The 11774-nt window shown below is 39.5% G+C and overlaps 1 pseudogene; it reads right to left on the reverse strand.

Moving 5' to 3' along the window:
* Positions 1 to 7425: 7425 nt before the first annotated feature.
* Positions 7426 to 9410, reverse strand: LOC102503222 (nucleolar GTP-binding protein 1 pseudogene; annotated as a pseudogene).
* Positions 9411 to 11774: the final 2364 nt, after the last annotated feature.

The following is an 11774-nucleotide window of genomic DNA, read 5'->3' on the forward strand; positions in this document are numbered from 1 at the left end:
AGATTAGAAATTATGGAACCAGCAGGTGGCATGGAGCCTGGAGTACTGGACTTCCACATGACTGACCACTGTTGAAATCCTGGACCTGCTGTCTCGCTTTCTCACATTTCCTCTCTCTCTTTTTTGTCTCTCCCTGGTCAAATTAAAAAATAATACTAATTAAATTAAATGAATAATTTTTAAAAAGATTAGAAAATACAAAAAGCTATTCTAAGGATGATTGGATATTCCTTTAAATCAGATTGTATTTGAAAATGACATGATTTGTTTTATCTGTTGGGAGACAGGCTAGCCTGTACAAAGAAATTTATAAAGCAATGATTCAGTCAAGAGAGAGACATTTATTTCTCTCTCCTGAAATAAAAATGAAACAGTCATCCCTTGATTAGAAATTAGCACCTGCCCACACCTAGCTCCCAGGGAGAGTAGGAGAGGAAGTTTTAGGTAGAAAACCTTGACCAGCTAAAGTCATACAACTCCGGGAGAACCGATGACTGAGAAACAGACACATCAGCCATCTACCATCATGTGCCTCATTTAACTGTCATGACAACTCTCTAAGAGTTATTACCTCTCTTTTATAAATAAACCATTAGCATGGGGTTTAGGAAACATAACTAAAGTTCATAAACCTCAAGAGTAAGAAAGTGACTTCAAACCCAAGTCCAGTTGACTTTAAAAGAATAAATCTTCAGTGGAGAATCAAAAAGGTGGACTTCTTACAGTTCGGTGCTTAAATATATGAAATCGAGTGAAGAGTGAATAGTATACATTCATCTTGTTACCCATAATATATATTTGCATGTAAGTGATAAGTGTGAAATTGTTGCAACATTGAATAAGAAAACAACTTTCACCCTGTAAACAAAAATCTTCCCCCTAAAAATGTGGAAAAAAAATGAAAGATACACCAGATTGACTTTGTGAAAACAAAAATAAATCCAAATCACTGACTTAGTGATTTTAAAAAGTCTGCTAGCCAAGAAATACCGAACGGCTAATTCTAGACTGAGGATTACAGTCCATTGGAGCTATAAACTATTTAATATCATCTAGAGCTGGGGCTTATTTTAAAACAATTAATAATGGGTTGCCTCATGAAATGATGGGAACCAGCAGTTAGCGTAATGGCTATGTCGCTGGACTCCCATGTAGTTGACCACGATTTGTGTCCCGGACCCAGTGGCTTAAAACTCACGCCGGGCGTGTGTGCGTGCGTGCCCAAGATCCCAAGAGGAGAATGGAGGAAAAGGGATTGTGATGTGACCATCCCCCCTGGGGGGTGATTTCTCGCTTTCTGTCTCTGTCTGGCAAGCGCACACGCCCTATAGCGAAAATCTCTCCAAAACAAAACAAGTTTCAACTTTTCATTGAGTGTGATGTTAGCTGTGAGTTTGTCATGTATGACATTGCTGTCTTGCCAACATTCCATTTATAAATAATTTTGTGAGAGATTATATCATGAAAATATGTTGAATTTTGTCAGATGCTTTTTATGTACCTATTGAGATAAATACCTTTTTTTTTTTTAAAGTTTCTTTCTTTATTGGGAGAGATTTATTGGGAGAGAGAAAGGGAGAGAGAGAGAGAGAGAGAGAGAGAGAGAAAGAGAAGAATAAGTACCCTCAATAGAGTTTCACACTTCCTTGCAGGATCATGGATGCATGTGTGCCTGGCATGGACAGGTCAACCCAGTTCCCTATTACTGATCTTCCATATTGCTTCCAGCATTACAGAGTGTTGTATTATCTCTGTGCCAGCAGGGATGGGTCATATAATAATCATGGTTTTTATCCTTCATTGTATTAATGGTATGTGTCACATTTATGGAATTATATATGTTGAACCATTCCTGAATTCCAGAGATAAATTTTACTTGATCATGGTGAATAACCTTTTAGTGTACTGTTGAATTTGGTTTCCTTGTAATTTTTTTCCTAGTTTTTTGTTTGGTTTTGGGTTTTGTTTGTTTGTTTTGTTTTTGGCCATAGGGCATATTTGCTCACCAGAGAGACAGAGAGAGAGAAAGTGAAAAATCCTCCCCCAGGGAGATGGCCTCACTACACTCTCTTCTCCTCCATTCTCCTTTTGGGTTTATGGGCATGCACATACACAGGCCTGGCATAATTGTCAAGCTACCAGGTTTGGGCCTGGAATTGTAATTGACCATGCGGGAGTCTAGCATCTAAACCACCACACCATCTGCTGGCCCCAGTTTGCAAGTTTTTCCTGAGGATTTCTGAATCTATTTCCTTTTTCTTTTTCTTTCTTTCTTCCTTTCTTTCTTTTATTTTTCTTTTCTTTTTTTTTTTGTTTTTGAGAGAGATTTTAAAATTGATTTTTATATTGATTATTTATCTTCTATTTCATTTATTTCTGCCCTTTGTTATTTCTTCAGTGTTTTTTTCCTGGTCCCTTAAGGTGCATTGTTAGGTTATTTCTTTGCCATCTTTCTATTTGTTTTCCTTGTGAGCAATATTAATTGCTATTAGCTTCTCTCTAGAACTGCTTTTTTTAATATATTCATAAGATTTTTCAGAGTTATGTTTTCATTATTATTTGTTTCAAGGACTCTCTATTGTTTTTAAGAGGTTTTGGCCATAGGGCACATATGCTTGACAGAGAGAGAGACAGAGACAACGACAGGGAAAATGAGAAACAACTCTCCTGGAGTGATGATCATGACACCATCCCTTCTCCTCCACTCTCCTCCTGGGATCTTAGGCACACACACACACACACACACACGCACACGCACACACACACACACGCACACGCACACGCACACACACATGCACGTGGTGTAATTTTCAACTCACTGGGTCTGAGACTCAAACCCTGGTCAACCATGTGGAAGTGCAGTGATGTAACCACTGGATCATCTGCTGGCCTCTGCAACAAGAACTCTTAAATTTTTATTAATTTCTTCAGTAGTTTCAAAGTTCTTCAGGAGTAGTTTAATTTCCATGTATTCATGTATTTTCAAAAATTCTTTTTTGACACTCATCTCTTGCCATTTTTTTTTAATATTACCTTTGTCTTTTGACATTTTAGCTATCATGTGCTTTGGAGAATATCTTATGTTGAAGCTATTTAGTGCCCTTTGTATTTCCTGGATCTGGTTGTCTGTTATGTCTCTTTAGACTTGGAAATTTTCAGTTAGTATTTCCTGAAATAGATCTTTTATGCCTTACCTATCTCTTCACCTTCTGGGGTGCCCATTATATTCTTATAATATCAATTTCTTAATCCAGTGTCTCAGATTTCACATATTTTGTCCATTTATTTTTTATTTTTTCATTTAAAAATAAATGCCAGAGGGCATGTGTGCTTAACACAGAGAGAGAGAGAGAGAGAGAGAGAGAGAGGCAAAAGTACTTTCCCTGCCCCATGGAGGATAGTCACATCACAATCCTTTCTCTTCCATCTCTCCCTCCCTTGGGGATTTTGGACATGCACACATGCCCTGAGTGTTGTTTAAGACCTCATACTTGAACCATACAGTTGTCTATGTAGGATCTAGCTCTTTAACTGGCAGGCGAAGAGCTGGCACTTTCAATGTTTTAATGTTTTGTTTTGTTTTGTTTTGTGCTTTTAGTACCTTAGACTAAACCAAAGTTTCTGCCTTTGAGCTCAGATTCTTCCTTGTGCATGGTCTAATCAATTGTTAATATTTTTAACAGAGTTGATCTTTTTTTTCTTTTCTGTACAATATTCACCATCTTCACAAATTCTGTTTATTTTCTTTTTATTTTTTAGAGAGATTTTTGCTATAGTGTACATGCGCTCGTCAGAGAGACAGAGACAGAAAGGCAGAAAGCGAGAAATCAGCCCCCAGTGGGTATGGCCATGCTGCAATCCCTTCTCCTCCATTCTCCTCTCGGGATTTTGGGCTTACACGCACACACACACCTGGCATGAGTTTTAAGCCACTGGGTCTGGGACTCGAACTGTGGTCAACTATGTGGGAGTCCAGTGACTTAACCATTATGTCATCTGCTGGTCCCAAATTCTGTTTATTTTTAAAGATGTCTAATTCCTTATAGAATTCCTTATTCATGTCATGGAATGATTTTTCTCATTTCCTGGAATTTTTCTCCTGTTTTCTATTGCATCTCATTGGGTTTTCTTTTCTTTTTTTCTTTTTTGGAGAGGTTTTTGCTATAGGGCACGTGTGCTCACCAGACAGAGAGAGACAGAGAGACAGAAAGCAAGAAATCACCCCCCTGGGGGGATGGCCATGCTGCAATCCCTTCTCCTTCATTCTCCTCTCGGGATCTTGGGCATGCACACACACGCACCCGGCGTGAGTTTTAAGCCGCCGGGTCCTGGACTCAAACCGCGATCGACTACGTGGGAGTTCAGCAACATTATGCCAACTGCTGGTCCCTTATGATGTATATTCTATAATGCCTAGGAACAATATAGCCTAAGCACCAAGTATACCCCTAGCAAAGTGCTCTAGGAGGGCTAGAAGCCAGCCAAGTCTTTCAGATCAGAGCAGGGTTTATGTGATCTGTCTGTGAAGCCTGGAGATAGAGTGGCTCTGAAGACTTGACTGCAGTCGTGGCAAGGTGATCCAAGAGGACCTGGAGGCAAGCCTGTGTATGAGACCCAAAAAGCAGGTCCTGAGCAGCCTGCACAGAATACCGGGGTGCAGGGAGGTTCTCAAGGCCTGAATGTGTCTCTAGGAAGATGATGGGGGAGATGCAGGAGGCAGGATTTTTTAGGCAGAGACTTTCTGCCCCCACAGTAGGGCCTGAGAAGCCTGCCTGATATTCTGAGAAGTGGTACTTGTGGGGCAGCCCTCAAAACCTGCATATAGCTTTGGCATAGGGTCCAGGTGAAGCCAAGAGCTGGTGGTGCTCTTCAAACCCAAGCTGAGTTTGTGTACCTTGCCTTCAATTTCTGGCAGGAAATGACCTTCTGAATTCAAATGCAGCCCTGGTAAGTTGTCCAGAAGGAACCAGAGGCAAGTCTCTGTGAAAAATAGGAAACAGGCACTATGCGGCCTGAGTAGAATGCCCAGGAGCTGGGTGACCCTCCATGCCCTTGGAAGGTCAACCACAAGGGGCCAGAGGCAAATTTATATGTGAGGCCCTTACCAGAGTTGCAACCTATAGAGCCTGAGGATTCAGAGACTGATCAAATTTGAACAGACTTGTGCTAGAGTTATGTGGCTGGATTATGCACTCCAGGATCAAGAGGTGATCTGAAGCAGTGCCTTGTCTTCCCCACGCCAACCTACAGGCGAGATCTTTGGCGCCCATTTTTCTGTCAGGTTCCCCCTCCTTTTCCCTTGCCCATACTTGCAGTACAGTTCAGGACCAGAGAGCCCTACTCCCTAGGACTTGAGTCTGAGGATAGGGAGAGCACAGGTCTGCTCTGCCCACCAGACAGGGGGAGTGTTGAGATTCCACGGTCTGTGTTAGGAGGAGAGGTGCTCTCATAAACCACATTCTGGTGGGAGTGGCAGAAATTCACAGAGTTCTTAGTCTCTGCTGTGAGGAGTGAGCAGTAGGTTTCTGTCATTGGAAGTGTCTCCATGACCCTTCCAATCACAAGGATTTCTTCTGTGTTGTGCCTTCCACTCCTGCAGGGCTGTGAAGACACCAGATTCCCTGGTCCTGATCACAACTGGAACTCCACTTGCTGGTCAGTGCACAGGCTGCTGCTGAGGTCTGGTCATGCACTTCCCTAAGATGTATTTTAACTCTGCCAGTTTTATTGTTCCTCTGCAGGCGAGGAGTGCTGGGGTCCAAGGTACAAATCTGGAATTTGGAGAAATCGGAATTTTGGAAGAGAGTTCCTCACCATTTCCCTTGGCCAGGAAGGACTCTGAAGCCTCAACAAGTTCAGATATTTACTCCCTCTTTATTTTTCCAAGTAGAGATTCTGTGATCCAGAAGCTCTCACTCTCTTTTTCTTGTACCTCATCAACCTCATGGCACTCCTCCTCTGGAAGCAAGGCATTTATTCAACTGTTTTGGTCTTTATTTCCAGAGAGATACCAAGGTGAGTGTCTCTAGCCAGATATCTCTAGATCTCTAGATCTAGGTCTCTTCCCCTCTCTGCTTTGATTTCTACTTCAGTTTGCTTGATATAGTGTTTATTATGTACAAAAGATGTACAAATTTTTAGTATGTATTAAAGATCTTCACATTTTTTGCATATTGATTTTGTATCCGGCAACTTCATTAAATTTCAGTTCTGACAGTTTTCTCATGGAGTCGTTTAGGCTTCTCCACATGAAAGATGATAGAGTCTGCAAACAGGGCACCTTGACTTCCTCTTTTCTAAATAGGAGGTGCTTTATTTTACTCTCTTATTGCTCTGGCTGAAATTTTCAGTAGTATGTTGATTAAAAGTTATGAAAGTGGACGAACTTGTCTTATTCTGGCTCTTAGAGAAAAAGATTACAACTTTTCTCCTTTCAGTATCATGTTAGCTGTAGGGTTTGCACAAATGGCTTTTATAGTATTGAGATATACTCCCTCTGCACCTAATTTGCTGAGTGTTTCTATCATAAAGGGTGCTGAATTTTGTCAAATGCTTTTATTAGATTTTTTTTCCTTAGAGAGAAAATTTCTTCAAATTAAAATTTTATTTTGGAGAAAATAGTTGAAGGCAATTTATAATAATACATTACAAAGAAAAAAAAAAGACTAGAAAATAAGAGACAATATTAAGCACCAGTTTCTGACACACTCTTAAATATGTTTGCTCCCAAGACTGAAGGGTAGGTAACCTGACCACAAGTGGAGAAGTTTTCATTACAAAAGAGGACTAATCACATATGATGAACCAAAGATCCTTCTTGCAAAAGAACATAAAATTTTTCTTCGTCAAAAATAATTCATGTACAACCAAAAAAATCTTTCCAGTTCTGTGAATCTGAAACAATCAATACTCCACTAAATGCAGAAATATCTGCTTAAAATATATGTGATAATAATCAGTGATAAAAATTTCACATACATGTACAAGATTAACCAGTTTTCAGCAAAACACACATCAATTCAGTTGTTTTCTTTTCTTTTCTTTTCCCCAGATCATATATATGCTTGCCAGACAGAGAGAGAGAGAGAGAGGGGAGAGAAAAGACAGCCCTCAGCAGAGGGTGGTCACACCACAATTTTTCCCTCTATTTCCCCATCCCAACAGGATTTGGGGCACTCATGCACATGTACATGGTATGTTTTTTAAGCCGCTGGGACTAGGATTCGAACTGTAGTCGGCCATGTGGGGTCCAGCTCTCAAGCACTTAACCTCTGTGTTATAAGGCTGGCCAATGGTTTTGTTTTGTGTTGTTTTTCAGTTTGCAGAACATGACTCCAATTTTATGAAACCATACAACAACATAACAAGAAATAAGCTGCAATCAGTCTAGTCAAACCATGTCAACCTAAAAGAACACGATCTCCTGACCTTTTTACCAGCATTCCTCTTTCCAGAGAGTAAGTGCTTGGGTTTCATGTCAAACACATGTCTATCTCCCTCCCCTTTTTTTTCCCTAAGCGAGTCATCTTCTTCTGAGCATTGTTTATCACAGTCTTGACTTTCTTCACCATCTTGACATCCTGAAGACCAGAAATATCCCGTGGTGTTCAAAAGCATCTTCGACTCTGGGCTACAGACAAGAGTGTTGCAGAGTCTCCCTGTTTTCTTTTCCTTGTAACACACTGGAATCACCTTGCCTGGACTGCATAGTGGGTGTTGTCTTTATCGTCCATGTCTCCAAAACTGTCCACTGAACCTTCTTAGCGGCTCAAGGCATCCTAGGTCCTTTTGTAGTCTTTTTATGAATTACAGATTTTTCCACTTCCTTTTTTCTCTAATTTGCTTTGCCAGCTGCCAGATTTCCACCATGCCTTCATCTTCACTTTCAGATTCATTGTCATATTACACTGTCATAGGATTTATTTATTTATTTATTCATTTATTTATTTATTTATTTTAGAGAGGTTTTTGCTATAGGGTGCATGCACTCGCCAGAAAGACAGAGAGAGACAGAGAGACAGAAAGCGAGAAATCATCCCCCAGGGGGGATGACCACGCCGCAATCCCTTCTCCATTCTCCTCTCAGGATCTTGGGCACGCATGCACATGTGCCTGGCATGAGTTTAAACCACCAGGTCCAGAACTTGAACTGCTGTCAACTACATGGGAGTCCAGTGACATAGCCATTAAACTATCTCTGTTATCATATTTCTCAGGTAAATGTATTAAATCCAGTACTTCTGAAGGTCCAAAATATAATCATATTCCATTTCCAGCAAAATATCTTATTCCCTTGTTTTCTTGGGCTCCTCAATTTCCATTTTCTTCTGTCATGCCACAACTTCTTCTGGAATGACAGGAGGCCTCTCCTTATCATCCCTCTTGTTTGGCACAGCTAAATGCAATCTATTCAGCACTTTATTCTCCTTGTTTTCCTTCATTTTAATTTTCAGTAGATGAGTCAAAAGTTTGTCATAAGCCTCTGTTTTGACTTTAATGACACCTTCCTCAGTCAGGGTGCTGGTCTGTATTACAGGAAGTCCTTCAGCCTGCAAAGCTATAAATATTTTGTGATCATCTTCAAGAAGGCTATTTTCTTCACATTACATTAGTTCACTACAGCGATTAGAGGTTTGTTGATGAAAAGAGACTTGATGTTCTGGAAGAGCTCCAGCTACTCCTGCAGCTAGTGTCTGCACTGCTCTGACAGGTCGGTCATATACAACATCGCAGCACACAGGTGGGCCAGGGCAGTGACGGCTGCATCTCAATGGTCCTCCAGTCCTCCAAAGGGTGATCTGGAATCCCTGGATATCTACAACCTGCCAGTGCAGATACTTATAACCCATGTGTCCAACAAATATAAATGTGGTTATAAATGTATAGGGTTGAACATCTACATCTGCTCTCCAAGCCTTATTAATGAAATTCCCAGCATTTGGGCACCCACCCAAAAGCAGAGTCTTTGTAATTGGATCAATGGTTGGCAAATGGGATAAATGCTGACACATTTGTTCCAAATATTCAAAACTATGCTTCTGCCTCTTGATGATGGTGTATATCTGCCCACACATAATCTTAAGCAACATTATCCATTAAATTTTTAAAATAAATATCTGTCCAAAAGCCAACTTGTAATGATCCTTGTTATGGAGAATATTTATCAAATCAGCATAAAATGGATGAGTGTTATCCAATTTAGGCAAACCCATTTGAATCTGTGAAAGTCTGTCGTGACAATTCTGTTGAATAAATTTGACTTTTCTCATGTAAAAATGTCTAATATGATGATTTGGGTAATGTTTATGAATAGCCATTAGGATCTTTTGTTGAGTTTTTGATAATGTCAAGTCAATAAAGTCCTTAGTGAATGGCAATACCGTGATCTTCTTGAAATTATAATAAGCCATGCCAATGGGTGCATGTGGAGGTACATGGGCCAGCCAATGGATCCTAAAATGCTTTTTCTGCATCTATTGAGATGTTATTTATTTATTTATTTATTTATTTATTTATTTATTTATTTATTGGAGAGGTTTTTGCTATAGGGCACGTGCACTTGCCAGAAAGACAGAGAGAGACCGAAAGATAAAAAGCGAGAAATCACCCCCAAGGGAATGACCATGCCACAATCCTTTATCCTCCATTCTACTCTCAGGATTTTAAGCATGCACGCACACGCACGCACACACACACACACACATTGTGATTTTCAAGTCACCAAGTCTGAGATTTGAACCATGATCGGCCATGTGGAAGTCCAGCACCTTAGCCACTATGCCACCTGCTGGTCTCTTGTTAATGATTTCTAGTTTTATTCCATTGTGGTCAGAAATATATTTCACATAATTTCTACTTTTTCTGAATTTTTTGAGATTTGTTTTGTTATCTAATATATGGTCTATCCTTGGGAATGATTTGAGTGCTGATGAAGAAAACAGTGTATCCTTGGGACCAGCAGTTAGCGTAAAGGCTATGTCACTGGACTCTCATGTAGCCAACTGCGGTTTGTGTCCCGGACCCGATGGCTTAAACTCATGCCAGGTGCGTTTGCGTGCATGCCCAAAATCCCGAGAGGAGAATGGAGGAGAAGGGATTGTGGCGTGCTCATCCCCCCTGGGGGGTGATTTCTCACTTTCTGTCTCTCTGTCTCTCTCTGTCTTTCTGGCCAGTGCATGCGCCCTATAGCAAAACCTCTCAAAAAAAAAAAAAAAAAGAAAGAAAGAAAGAAAAGAAAACAGTGTATCCTAAAGCTGTTGGCGGAAATGTTCTGTAAGTATCTGTTAAGTAAATTAGGTCTATGGTCAGTTTAAATCTGATGTTTCTTTGTTGATATTCTATGTAGATGATCTGTCCTATGTTGACAGTGGGGTGCTGGGTATTTCCAACTATTGTTGTATGGGAGTTCACCTTTTCCTTTAGCTCTAATAATATTTACTTTATATATTTAGGTTTCCTTGTGTTCAATGTACATATATTAACAATTTTTATATTTTCTTATTGGTTTATCCTTTTATTATCATATAATGACCATATTTGTCTTTTTTTAACCATTTTTTAATTGAGGTATACTTTATCTGATTATCAGTATAGCTATGAAGGGTCTTCAGAAGGCCATGGAAAATGTGTATTATGTAAAGACTATGCACAGATTTCAAAATCTTTTTTTACCAAAATAATCTTGTAATTTAATTCCATTTTCCTGGAACTTTCTGAAGTCCCATCATACTCCTGTCCTCTTTTGACTTCTATTCCTCTGGAATATCTTTTTCCTATTCTTTCACTTTCAGTTTATGTGTGTCTTTTCTTTTTTTTTGGAGAGGTTTTCACTATAGGGTGCGTGTGCTTGCCAGGCAGACAGAGAGAGACATAGAGACAGAAAGCGAGAAATCACCCCCCCGGGGGGATGGTCATGCCCGCAATCCCTTCTCCTCCATTCTCCTCTTGGGATCTTGGGAATGCACGCACATGTGCCTGGTGTGAGTTTTAAGCCACCGGGTCCAGTACGTGAACTACGGTCAACTACGTGGGAGTCCAGCGACAGCCATTACACCAACTGCTGGTTCCCAGTTTATGTGTGTCTTTACAGTTGAAATAAAGCTTTGTAGTATCATATAGTTTTCTGTTTGTTTTATTTTGTTTCCTATATATCTAACGAGTCTATATCTTTTAAATGGGAGAATTTAATTTATCTACATAAAGTAGAGTTATTGTGAATAGGTTTGAACTTACTACTGTCATTTTATTAGTTTTTTTTTGCTGGTTCCCAGTTTATGTGTGTCTTTACAGTTGAAATAAAGCTTTGTAGTATCATATAGTTTTCTGTTTGTTTTATTTTGTTTCCTATATATCTAACGAGTCTATATCTTTTAAATGGGAGAATTTAATTTATCTACATAAAGTAGAGTTATTGTGAATAGGTTTGAACTTACTACTGTCATTTTATTAGTTTTTTGTGTGTGTGTATTTTTCTCCCTTTTATTACCTATTTTTGTTGTTTTGTTTTGTTTTGTTTGTTTGTAGTGATAAAGTTTGATTCTTTTGTTCCTCATTTGTGTTTCTAGTCTACCAGTACATTTTTTTATCTTCAAGTATTTTCATGATGATAGTTTTTACCCTTTTGGTCCCAAAAGTAAGACTCTCATAAAGATTTCTTCTATGTCTGGGTTGGTGATGATGAATTCCCTAAATTTTTGCTTGTTTGTGAAGGACTTTTTTCCCCTATTTATTTTGAAGGATACATTTTCTGGGTAGAGGATTCTTGATTGGTAATT

The sequence above is a fragment of the Tupaia chinensis genome, unplaced genomic scaffold (assembly GCF_000334495.1).
Source record: "Tupaia chinensis unplaced genomic scaffold, TupChi_1.0 Scaffold000273_1, whole genome shotgun sequence".
Classification (NCBI taxonomy): Eukaryota; Metazoa; Chordata; class Mammalia; order Scandentia; family Tupaiidae; genus Tupaia; species Tupaia belangeri.